Here is a 14,244-nt window from a genome sequence, read left to right on the forward strand (position 1 = left end):
ATGTCGTGCAAGATGCTTTTTAGATTGTATCGGTGGTACATTTTTCAAGTTGAGACAAGAGCATTAATATTGCATTCCATATCTGCCCACTTGTAAACGCTACTTGAGTCACGTAGAAATTAGAATAGTTTGTATCCTAACTAATTATTAGTCTTGGGCCTTGGCTATCAAGCATTAAAGAACAGCTGTTGCCTGTTGCAATCACAGACATTTACCTTTATTACTTATAATGAAGACTTTGAAAATGTATGGAGCTTTGTCAAAATTTATAATTAAATTAACGTCTAGCAATTATTATTAAGATTTAAGGCCTAATTTCACCAACGTCAGTTAGTTTAGCGTGTTAAAATGTCATGTCGTCTCTTTCATTGATATGAAAAACGAAAGAGGTTTGTGAAATTGTTCCTAAATGTCTCTAAACGCAGCCGTCGTTAAAAAGAGTTAAACGCGCTAGGTTATTTAAATAAAGAATAGAATAGAATTTTTTTATTTGTACAACTTAAAACTAAACTTAAACTTAAAAACACAATACCTAAGGAAAAGTATGTATGTACAAAATACAAATAGGCGGTCTCTGCTGTAACAGCACTTAGCAGTAGGTAAGACCGCCTATTTATCAGGTATGCTTTATGCTTTACGGATAATAAATACTGCAAGGGTCAAGGAGTAGCATTTAAGCTATTGCTTAAACAAAAAAATCCTCCTTAAAAAATCCACAGCCGATTATATAACCTCCTCCTTTTTGGAAGTCGGTTAAAAATAATTACATTTTCAAATCTACATAACTAAAGCATGCTGTACTTGTACACAGTACCAATCATATCACAGTACACATTTTTTCAGCAAAGTACACATAAAGTTACGAAGGACGACATTTGCAATCGAATCATTATCGGAATGGGTCTTCAATCGAGTGTGAAAGGCATTTAATTCGAGTACAGACTACAGAGTAAACTGAAAATCATTTAGGAACTTCTAAAACATGTTTTATCTGCCCCCTTTGAGTTCGAGAATCGAGCAGCTTTTGTGACACGAATTTTTAATGTAAAGGATCGGTTTTTTTGGGAAAAGTAAATTGTAAAGAATTTATACTAATTTGAATCGATTTTAATGTAAGTATTAATGTCAATGAATATTTTTATTTTGCTTAAATGAAGAAATCGCTTATTTTTTGTCTTCATAAGTTCCGACTTTCGAGTGCTTTCGAGCTTTCATTAAACATATTTTTATGAAATATTTTGGCATGATTCTGCCGGCTACATTTTAATTTAAATTAAGTAAGTAAATATGTAACAAAATGTTATGTTTCCGTTATAGTATTTCCGGTTGATACTTAAAGTAACAGACATGTAGCGCAACAGAACTTAAAGGGCCAAAGTAATATCTTCGTTTCGACTCGTAAACTTGGATAACAATTAACAATATTAATTTACATACCTATCAAAGATTAAATTAATAATAATATATTTACGGCATTAATTTGCCTCCGCTACTGATTGTAGCGCCATCTATCGGCATCTGCTAGAGAACTGAGAACACACCGCCCCCCGCGCCGCGCCTCGCCGCGATCTGCCGCGCTCGCTCATTCGTTCGGTCGACAGTCTCCTCGCGAACGAAATTACGAATCAGTTCCGCTCCTCGCGCCGCGTTTACCGCACGTCGCTCGCGCTCCCGACCGAAATACCGACGTCAACTGTTTGTAACCACCGCTCAGCTGATCAGTGACTTAAGTTCGACATTTTTACACGGTATTCGGGCTATACCGAGCGAATTGTCCGTGTGTGATACGAGTTGGAGGTGTTCTCGACCGAGTGTATAAATATACGCGTCCGAACGGTCGCGAGTGTGACTGATCGATACGTTTAAATGATAACATGGATTCAATTAGGTGTTTAAGACGGTGAAGTTGCGTGCCCTCAGCGTCCCGACTGCACGTCACCTCGCTGGAGTGAAGCGGTGAGTTATCTATCGATTGCCGGCGATAGCTGTTGTTTTGAGGCGATAACCGAGTACCGACTGTTGACAACACACATACCAGCATAATGAGCCGATTACGGTGATAACCTTCTCGAATATACTCTGATTTCGCGGATCGAATACGATAGTTCCAGCTTATAGTTAGACGTTATCATAATCAGGATACGACAGTCAAAGTAGCATAAACGATGTTTCACATTTCTGAAATCATTACTTGTGACCATAATTAGCTAAAATTAATGTAATAAGTACGCCTAACAAGTATTTAAATGGGGCAAAAATTTACAAATGAGCCATTAAAACGTTTTACGACGCGCCACGGGCCTGTTAGTGTCTATAGACGTTATCGCGATCTTTATTCTTTACTAAATAATAAATATTTACTGTAAACACTACGCGTAGTGTACAGGTGTTCCTTTTTTATACAGTTTAACAAGTAAAAAAGGGTTGTTTAAGGGAGATCGCAGACGACAGACTTTTTTAGCGATCGAGTCTGCGGCGCCCATACAGTCGGCATGGCGCTCCCTAAGAAGAAAGTAAAAAGAACCGACTGCATTTTGATAATACAGAGTGTCGCTCAAATCAACAAATCGGTAAAAACGAATCTAACGACATCTCGCAAGCTAAAATCCGACAAGCCGTTCAGGCTGCAGAGAGGGCTAATTTAATATTTGATACATACTTGCCAAAATTACTCACAAAATTACCCTCCTTCTGCCATCGGGTAAAAAATATTCGGGTCCGTGTAAGGAATAAAAAATGTTTACAAGAAAACCGGATACGCCAGAAAGTCAACGCACCCGCCACCTGAACGCGGCTATAGTTAGCCCACGGTTAGCCCGGCTAACTAGCCGGCTATACCCGGCTATGTTAGCCGATGCACTTTCTCATTTGCAAGTCGAAAATAACTAACGAGCCACGAACTGACTCATGCCTTTATTTACGAGTTGCACTTTCCTGCCCATTATGATTTGCACGTTACCTATGGTTCAATACATGAGACAAGTTACAAAAAATGACAAAAAAAAGTCACATGTAGGTAATTAAAACTGTACAGTGTACACTCTAAAATGCATGGGCGTACCGAGGGGGGGCAGCAAGAAAATAAAGGCGGCAGCGGCAGAAAAAATTGAAAATAAGACTTGTCAGAAAGTGAGATATCAAGTAATAAATAAATCAAATAATGAAGTCATCTATTAACAAAATAAAGAAAACTAAACTCGGGCTCAAACAACGCGGTGGCAGCTGCATTATTTCTTTTTATCAGCAGTCGCATCATATTTCATTTAAGTCACAGCACACAAGAGAAATTAAAAAATAAATCTGTTTCTAAATTTAAAAGTTTAAAATGTAGCTTCCGACCTGCATAAAACCTACTTTAAAATTATCAGGATTTACGTTTTACGTGCAGTAAAGCTGCATAGCTTTGTATTTGGTAAAAAACGAGAATTCTCTTTGTACTAGCCAGCTTCCACATGCTGAGATTTATTGCTGGCACTGAGCTTGGGACTCGGCTCATGTCTGTTATGGGGTCATTCGCACATGCCTCACATGTTTCACTCATATTCTAATACCACGGTCCACGACCATTCTTGAAAACCGCACTTGAAAATATGTAAGTATAGGCAAAACAGTACTGCGGCCTATGGTATCAGGTATGTGATGCTAGAAGCTAAACTTAACCGCTTTGTCACTGACAGTATCTTTAATTTATCATGATTTATGAGTTATGAGTAACGCCAAATTGTTATTTTATTCTCATTTAAATTGTAAGTTTACCGTCTAAAAGCGTACTTAAATACTCCTCTCAAAATCATAGTAAACGTAAAATCCCAATAAAACTAAGATAAAATAGAAAATAAACGTTACGCGAGCGTTAAGCCGACTTAGTGTAAACAAAAAATAAATCGTAAACAGCCTATATTGATGGCTGAACCTATAACAACAGTGTTACATTAGACGTACAGTGTGGGCGAGGGAAAACATCATACGATTTATGTACCACGAAGCGTTATAGAAATAAAACAGGATATAATAAACGATTTATTACGTAAAGTGTTAAATTATATATTTTCTAATTTTAACGCGCTGTCGAGGCAGTGTTTAAATTTTAAAATAAGTGTTATGGGTTACCATAATACTTCCAATCTATGAAAACAGTCTTCTCTGTTAGAATGTATGAGAAGCGTCACAAAGCAGAGCTTATTCAATGAGATTCTTTCTCCTGATTGATAAGCCGTATTCGCAAACTACTTATTCATAAAACATTCGCAAATTCTTATCTACGTCACAGTCTATGAGTCTACGTATATTATGTTAACCCTGAGTTAAACTTTAACCTAAGCCACGTTCAATGATGAATAAACTTCAATGTACTCGTAATGAAGGGCGCTCCCCTTACAAGTTTGAAATAATATAATGTACCAGATGACGCCCGTTTATCGCGCGGGAACCGTACATTTTTTCGGCATAAAAAGTATCCTTAGATGTCCTTTCCCGGGACTCAAAGTATCTTCATGCCAAATTTAGCAAAATCGGTTTAATAGCGGTTTGGGCGTGAAGAGGTAACAGACAGACAGACACACTTTCGCATTTATAAGTATGTAAGTGTGGAAGTATGGATGGATGGGGCTTATGTCAAAAGTTTCATTTAATTACAGTTAAGTAATTAATTATCAATATTCGTCTCTGCGGCAGTTTGATTTCATGCGTTTACGTGCTTATAACTCACGTAGTACTATGTACATTCACATTTCACATCATACTGATGTCGGTAGGTAGTAACTAGTAACTACTAACTAGTAAGCAGTAACTAGTAGGTAAACATAAACAGAGCAGTAGTATTCCCGTTCGGTATTATCTAACACCTAGTACCTACTAATTACGGTGGCTAACCATGGTCGGATATAGCGGGTTCGACGCCCGCGCCGGTAAACAATCGAATGTTTGTCTTCGACTACTGCCATACAACAGTCCTTATGCTGGTAATCTTATTATCATGATCGTCTCTATGCTACGAGTTACGACTTACGACTCAAATAGATCTATGTCTAAACACACTAAGCCGAAAATACGCGGCCGAAGTTCGGCATGATCACGCTTGCACTTGCAATGCCCTACGCATACAATATAACGCGACGTAATTTCGGCATGGTATGTCATCAGCAATTTAAAATACATAGCAGGCATAATGTCAATGTTAATAATAAGTAATAATTAAGAATATCTGTCAAAAATAAAATAAAAATCCGAACTGCGAAGTACCCTCACTGTGTGACTGTCACGAAAAAAAATGAATATGGATCGCTCTAAAGTCCAAATCCGTTATAGGCTATAGCCGTTCTGGTCCTAAAGCTTGTCAAAGAAATACTCTGGAAAAACATAACCCCTTGAGCCGCAGTCGGGTAAAGAATAATGCATTGTTAGCCCAGGGCTCAGGCCCAGGCTATAAATCTGTCGCTTCGTAAGACCTTCTTATTGAGATTGTGCTAACGAAGTCGGGCGAGATCTAGTTTTTCATAATTAAGAAATAATTATCGTGGAGTTCTTAACCGGCCTACTTTCATGATTTATTAATTTTCTCTTTTCTCGACTCCAGAAGAATGAGAGCATAATAAGATATGGACCTTTGTGACGATGCAGGTAATTAAAAACGTAGAAACAAGGGAAGATTGCTGCTCGCGTAGCTAATTGTGTTGTTTATTAAGTTTCACATTAGTCTCGCTTTTAACGTTGTTGGAAAGAATAATAAATTATATGAAAGAGTAACAGAATCAAAAGATTGGTCCACGATCTGCAAACTTTTGCATTTCGCATAATATATAACTTTCGAACTTTCAGGTGTCATACTCGGGTCAGTCATACAATATTCGCTCTAGCTACGTATTTGCTATTTATTAATACAATAATGAGTTATATTTGAGCGGTCAAATAGATGAGAGCTACCGTTCTACATTGTATTATATTTCGATGGTTAGAAAGTATAAAATACTAGATGTTCGTCGCTGCTTCGCCCGCCTAGTTTGGGAATGTCACGGAAACCGTACATTTTTCCGCAAGAAAAGAAACCTATGTCCTTTCACGTGGTCTACTCTTCATGTGTGCTTAATAACATAAAAATTGCTCTAGTAGTTTCTTAAGATAATAAGCTATTTTAAATAATTTCCTCCGTTTTTTCCACATTTTCATCTATTTCTTCCCTCCTATTAGTCTTAGCGTGATGAAATATAGCCTATAGCCTTCCTCGATAAATTGGCTATCTAACACTGAAAGAATTTTTCAAATAAGACCAGTAGTTACTGAGATTAACGCGTTCAAATAAGCCATTTCAAACATTTTTCCCTCGTCTTTTCCACACTTTCCTCTATTTCTTCGCTCCTATTAGTCTTAGCGTGATAAAATATAGCATATAGCCTTCCTGGATAAATGGGCTATTTATGTGGCTATCTAACACTGAAAGATTTTTTCAAATCGGACCAGCAGTTCCTGAGATAAGCTCGTGCAAACAAACAAACTGACAAACTCTTCCGCTTTATAATATTATAGTAGGTACTTAGACTATAGAAGATTGTATCATTTTAAGTAGGCTGACATTTAGCTATGTAAACAAGTGATTAATTTTTATTATAATGTGCCCAGTGCCCACCAGTCCCATGTCATGTTGTGAAAGGTGCAGCAACTTTAATTTGATCTTTGAATTAATTTACGTTATTAATATTGGCCATAAACTTTATTTGTGAAATGAATTACTTTTTAGTTAAATCTATGTTCGCGGCTCGCGCTGTTTTTGTAGTTCTTGCTTTTTTTTATTTACATTTTACTTAGATCAAAACGCAATTTCTAAAAGATACTTTTAAGTTTTAATAATAATAATTGCCCTGGCCATAGGCCACATTACGACAGGTCATAGATATTTTCAATTTTGACATTCAGAATGTTTTAATGATACAGTAATTCTACTTTGACGCTCTCTAACACCCAAAGACAAGTTATACGCGCATTTTTCACATAAAAGTCTTCGTTTACATTATGTGGCTTACACTTTACTATGTTTAATAAACGTAAGGTACAGGACATAGAGCATGCATTGTCTGAACAGACTGCACAGAGCATACACTATGTAGGACGCGTCTCATTCCACCACAATAGTGCACACCACATTGTTTAGTTTTAATTCCGTCTTGCTATACAATATTGTGAAAATATATATGGTGTGGTATTCTTGTGTAAATTTTATTACAGTAAATACATGGACTACGTTTACTACAATATAAAAAAATGTAACTGTCGCATCCAGAGATGTTTAATGATTACCTAAATGTACGGTTTCTGTGAAATTCCTAATTCACGCGGGCGAAGCCGCGCGGGACATCTAGTATAATTTATAGATATAGATTTTAACATAAACTCGAAACAATTTTCTGCCAAACTCATCATTAAATTAAAGTTAAGTATGACTACTAAATGATTTTACTGCGACCGCAAGCTATCGTCTTATCCACGCTAAACTCGCGTCGAAGTTCGTCAACGAAATTATGCTAATTATTATGTCCTAAATTCTTGAATAATTTCCATAAAACAACCAATGAATTTTACCACCTTTCGCATTATCGTGTTATTGGCATCATTGCATGGTGAGAACATAATTTATACTGTTCCATTCTTAAGTACCTACTCTACCTATGATTTTTTTTGTAACCGATACCCAGAAGATATTGAAGCCCACCATCAGATAACTGAAAGTCAAAATATCCTAGAATTAATGGTGCAGTGTTGGGTTGCTGCCCGCTGCGCCGGCCCATAATGTATGCGCATAACTACTGTACCCATTTTGAACTTTATTCACACACTAATAAGGTTGATAAATATTGACGAAGTATGTTAGTGTGGCTCCACCTATCGCTCACACGATTAATATCTTTTCGAAAATATTTCTACGTAATTTAGAAAATATGATACATGACATAGTTAAAATTATGTTTTACTGTAGTTAGTTTTAACGTCCTTAAAATATTATCCAAGATCTACAGTAAAAGTTTATATTACAATCATTAAAATTTTACCGTACCGTACTTTATAATAATTTTATTGTTAGTTTAGTGATTTTGCTCAAAATTTGGTATGGAGATACTTTGAGTCCCGGGAAAGGACATAGAGACATTTTATTTCGGAAAAATGTACGGTTCCCGCTCGACGAATGAATTTTGGCGTAACGGAACTCCGTTGCGTCGAAATTGCGGGCGTCATTTAGTAAGTTTAAACAAGTTATTTAACTCATAAACGTAATTACTATGATTTATGAAACGTAGTGTATAAATATAATCATTAATCGTGTACTGTGCTATGACTCAAATAGCAATTAATTCAAAACAATAATAAGTATAGTGCAATTGTTATTTCATTACTGTCTTACTCATATTTAGTATTGTTTCATGAATCTAATAAGTAATACTTATTATTAAAGTTATGGAAATAATGGAATAGATTTTCCAGGTAACTATAAAATGGTCTATTATTATCGTACGTAGCGTTATAGTTAAAACAAAGACAATTGAGCATTAAGTTAACCCATCAATCCCCAAGCGGCAGCCTGCTTCCGCATAACAATAACTGAAAATCTATTGTGTCTGCGATACCCACGATGGAGGTGCTGCGAGGGGTCCTAAAGCAAAATACATGATCTTATTCATTCCAATTTCTTTTTTATACAGGATAATAAGCTACGAAATAATACTATTTGTTTAATTTCTTAAAACATAGCGATTTGGGCGTAAAGAGGTAGCAGAAATACAATTGCGGTTTAGAGACTTCATCGAAACTATTATTTTGGCGTTCTTAAGCAGAATGAATCTAAAATAAACTGCGATTAAATACCACACGACAGAGTTATCTAAAGTACATGCCGTACTTGAACCCAACTGTTTAACGTCAGCGATGAATAGAGTTATTATAACATCGGGTCGGGTTACTGCGCTTGTTAGTCATAATAATTCATAACTGAGGCTACTGACTATTATACTCCGTGAGATGAGGCAAAAAACTTTATAGTGATTACTGATTATTGTAGAGAAACTCAGCCCTCCACGATGTACCTTGATGCTACTTGCACCCATCGTTAATTACAGTTGTTTCCTTTTTTATCTATTCCGTTTGTACCAATCGGCAAAATGCCGTGTTGTGGATCGGATAATGTCTAGTGCTACCAAATAGAATACTCCTGAAAACCCTCTAGAAAACGGCCATTAGAGTGGGGCCTTGAGACAAAAATAATGCCAACAGATAGCATCGAAATATAAGTTATAACGTCGAGACGTGGTCGAGACACTCGGCGGGCTGCTGGTTCGCTCCCCGCTGTGTTTTATGACCAACAAAAAAGGCATCCAGAATCATCCATCCTGATCTGTAGGCTTTGAGACCCAATCTTGCGGCCCTATAGATTGTGATCGGCAAACACAAACCTTTGTAAGGGCTGAGGTACAGAAACAATGCAACTTTGCCCGTATGACCGTACTAAAGTGTACCTGAAGAATGTTAGGCCCTTAGGAAGATTGTTAAGACAGGCATACAACAATCAAAGTATTTATGATTATGAAAGCAGAATGGAGAAAGGTAGTAAATTGACATCCTTTGCGGTTTTAAAGATAGTATCCGCATACCTTGGTGATCACTTGCAAGTTGCATTGTTAGTTGTTTGTACACAGACATAAGTTGTTTACCAGTAACATCTATTTCGTATAAAATATACCTACAGCCGAACATAGTTTTTTTTTTCTTTGTATTCGGTAATTAATTTATTAAGAAATTAAAAAAAACCGCCAAACAACTTTAAAAAGTAATAAAATAATATTTACTGACTTTAAGTTTAAATAATGCCTAAGTGTAAACTGATATTTTAGTCCTTAATTGTTGTCAAGGTGTGTCTGGGGGCCACCAACATGGACTTTTACATTTTGTATCACCTAGTCACTGATTGTCTCGATTCGGTTCATTGTCAACTGACCCTTAAACTATAATGTGTGAAATCAAACATAATATTATACATTATTAGCGGTCCCCCGACACACCTTGACAACAATTATGGACTAAAATATCACTTTACACTTAGGAATTATTTAAACTTAAAGTCAGTTAATATTATTTTATTACTTTTTAAAGTTGTTTGGCGGTTTTTTTTCTTGCTTCTTAAACTTATGTTGGTTATAAAATTATAAATTATAATAGTGCAGAATAATTCCTATCAACAGGATCATATCAAAATGAATACCATCTATGAATATCCTCTTGGATGGGGCCGTCAATATGAGTCCAAACATGAAACCTCCACTTTGGGTTCATATGGAGCTCGGCTCCTATAGAATCTAGGTGATGCTGCAGCAGCAGCATGCAAAAATTTACTGGTTATCTACGTCTCACTAGTTGTCGCAATTAAAATAAGCCCAAAGACGAAACCTCTGCTCTAAGTTGGTGAGGAGTTGGGTATCCTATTGATTACCAGGTGATGCTGCAGCACTAGGTCAACTTTCCATTAATGTATAAATACATATTCATAAATGTCACGAACTAGAATGCAAAATATAAAGCCCACCAAACGACTGCAAGTTGCTAACATCGGCCCTTCACGAACCAGATGAACCGTGATTTTCCAGCACTCAGCAGGCTGATGATGATAAACTATAGCTAAGAACACTCTCGATCATGTCAGCTTTCAAATAAAAACACAGCAAACAAATAAAAACTAGATCAAAATCGGTCCACCCGTTTTGTTTGGATGCTACGATGCCACAGACAGACAGACAGACAGACAGACAGACACGTCAAACATATAACACCCCTCTTTTTGTCGGGGGTCAAAACACCCCTCTTTTTTGTCGGGGGTTAAAAAAATCTACCTACGTCGCGAGAGCCAAAACTCTGGGGCTCGATTCTCAAGCATGTGTCTCACTCGCGCACTTTTTGCGTCAGATTCAAATCTTGAGAATTGGGCTTCATTATTGCGATATGGTGCCTCAAAAGATCAGTATGTAATCCGCCACTGTAGCTGTGTGTAGAATGTTTAACACTCGCGTGGAGAAAGCTACATTAAGCAATTCGGCCAACAGCGCGTTAATCCCGATTCCCGAGCTATGCCGAGATAAGTTAATCCGGAGACCACCGGAGATGCTAGTGCCGTAAAGCTCCTCCACGTTGAACAAAGATGGATTACCGTGATTGTCACTATGGTTACGGAGCTGTGAGTCGATCGGCATTCGGCGTTTACCTATATCGATGGTAATCAGTTAATCACTAATCAGTAATCATCAGTATTTCATACAATTTGATGTACGCGTTCGTTATCGCAACACGTGGATAACAGTAATTGTCAGTTACACAGAAACTACGTCTGTATTTTTTAAACTTTGGAGATATTTGAGTAACTTGAGCCCCAGCTGAAAGAACAAAGGATATTTTTATTGATGTAAAATGTAAGGTTCCCTTCCCGCGATTAACAAATTTTTAGTTACATAATATAAGGTCCAAGCAGAACTTATGTCACAGATTTCAGGCTCGACTGTCGAGAGATAATAAAAGAAAGACCTTTTCTTCTACCGTAATAACATTCGCGAATTCGGAGAACGACCCTAATGATATGAAGTAGGACCTGGTCCTCGTCCTCGTCGTAAACACTTCCCGATCTATCAGAAACTACGACGAATCGAGATAATTTACAGTTAGTTTAATATTAAATTTATATTAATAATCCTTTCAGAAGTTGCCTAAGGAATACCAAACGTTTTAAATATTTAAATTCAAGAAGGAGCTTTAAATTCACAACAGAGAATGTGAAATGTGCATAACTCAAGATTTTGCATCTATCCTTTGCCTGATGCATGTGATATCAGATAGCTGACATGGGCTTCTCGCCAACAACTAGGTGGTCTTGATACTTGATCCTGTAAAGTGTAAAGTATCAATGTTGTCTCGACGTGATCAATAATTGTACTTATAGATCTCTAGATCGCTATATTGATGTCAATTGGTCTCCAATAAAGCACATGGTATCAATTAGAGAACAGCTGGATCCTAATTGTGGATCCCATCGTTTGGGATGATATTATGATCTAGAATATATCTAGGTATAGACTAGGGGTGCTCAAAGATTGCGCCGCGATAAGCAGTGAGGGTGGTACCTGACAAATTTCTATCATTTTACCAATCGTGCGATGTAGGCTAGAAAAATTGTAAGACAATTGAAACTATGTATTTTTAAACAGGTTTTCTGTTAAGACTAAAATATAGGGTAAAGATAATGGACTAGCTCACCCAGGAATCAGGATACACTCATGGGTCTGAAAACCATTTTCTGGGCCTATTCTAGATCCAAATTAAGGTTGATTCAGACCTCTACGCGACGCGTAGATGCATTTCTAAATTTATATTGTTATGAATTTGACAGATTCGCAAGACGTCTCACGCAATTGAAATCAGTCAAATCCATCAAATTTACGCCGCGCCGCGCCTCGCCTCGCCTCGTCCGTTGCGATTTGAATTGACACAAAATTTTGCTTCTAATCCTGTGTATCCCAATTTTAAAGACTATTTCAATAGATGTTGATTCTAGAATCTGTTTTAAACATTATGCGTACGCTCCCACAAAAAAAATGTCGATACAAGATAAGAGAGATTCGTGTTTTACATGCAATAAATCGTATTATATTGTAATATTCTGTGATAATACTCAACAATCAATAACGTAGTTTTATCTCGCGAGGCAGTGGAAAAACTCAAAATATCGTTAGATAGGGAGGGCAATATTAATAAATCATCGATTCGATAACGTCGTGGTAATTAAACATCGATCACAGATAGCAGCACTATCGCGTACATATGTTACGATAACTCGAAGAAAATCACTACTATTGTAAGGAAACTTAGGCTCGTACACACGGCGCTATTATACCGCCGTACAAAGTCAGACTCTCTGAGGTATTTCGAGAGGAGTTTAGCTATTCACTGGAGCTTTTGATTGGTTTACATTATCCAATATAAACTACGTGCGCTTAAAGAAACCGGACATAATATATTTCTTCCTTAGTGCAAAAAACGATGCGAAATCAAATTTTGTTTTAGCTACAAATGCATCATAAGCAAGCACCCATTCCAATATAAGAGCAAAATATATTACATACCACAGACATAGATCAAGATAGATACCACATGTCCCTCCATTTGTATAAAAACGAGCGTGCCACTGGTTTCCTACCTACTGTGACGTACCGATGATAAGAAACGTGTCCATTATCTAGGCCAACGTTTCTATTCGAGTTTCTGCGGCACAATTAGGCATTTAGGCATTTTTAAAATTCCGATTGACGTCCGATTCCGATAGCAGACTAAAGAACAGAATTTCGAAAGACGAGCATTGCTCGTCGTTTGGGAACGCGATATGGCACGGGAAGTACATACACATGCGGTATCTATATTGATCTATATCTGTGTTACATACATTATATTCTTTATAGCAGATTAAAATAAATAAACTTTCTAGTTTAATTTTCAAGGCGAGTTTATGACTATAAATAATAATTTTACGACGCCGAAGGAAAGTAAAGCGAAAACCTTTCAGAATATCCATCGGTTGGCCGCGACAACCATCGAGAGTAGTAAATCTTCCGACTGTCATGCCTTTGACAATAAACTTACAAGAAACATTACAACATCACTAAAATCAATCAAACGGTATCCTGGCACAACTTTACTGCCCCTTTACATTACAAAAAAAGCAATCCTTGTTTTAAATTTAGAATTTTATGACTGATGTTTTGTTTTCTTTCTGTTCTTATATTCATTTTTATTGGTACGATAATTATTACAAAGACTTCAAAATTCTAGGTATAAAGACTATTCAACGTTTCTTACGAACTCGTCGAAAACGATTTGTATGTAGTCGGCCTTATTTCGTACTTGGTTGATAAGTTTGATAAGGCGCATTTTGGTGGGACGACCGCTATCAGAGCTTATCGCACAATCTGGTAGTGCGCTACAAGTATATTACATGTTTATTACTACCTTTATTACACTAACAAATATTATACATAATATTATTATTTAAATTAAAGTATATCAGGCTAAGCTGCATGGAACGTTAATAATCCTATCATGCGGCTTACTTCAAATAGTGCGGTATCTCGCCAAATAAAAAAAAAACATTTGACACAAAAGTGGTGCGATTCGTCTGTATAGGAAGGAACAAAACTTACAGTGAACAGTAATGGCATATCAAAACGCGGG

The 14,244-nt window shown here is 36.8% G+C and overlaps 1 protein-coding gene across 1 annotated transcript in view; it reads left to right on the top strand.

Annotated features, from left to right (window-relative positions):
• The first annotated feature begins 1,613 nt into the window (after positions 1-1,613).
• LOC121738934 (frizzled-2) overlaps positions 1,614-14,244 on the top strand; it is a 36,115-nt gene continuing 23,484 nt past the window's right edge. Inside the window, exon 1 of the mRNA XM_042131214.1 lies at positions 1,614-1,956. The gene's annotated coding sequence lies outside the window, so the exon portion shown is untranslated. The remainder of the gene's footprint in view (positions 1,957-14,244) is intronic.

This window comes from Aricia agestis, chromosome Z, assembly GCF_905147365.1.
Source record: "Aricia agestis chromosome Z, ilAriAges1.1, whole genome shotgun sequence".
NCBI lineage: Eukaryota > Metazoa > Arthropoda > Insecta > Lepidoptera > Lycaenidae > Aricia > Aricia agestis.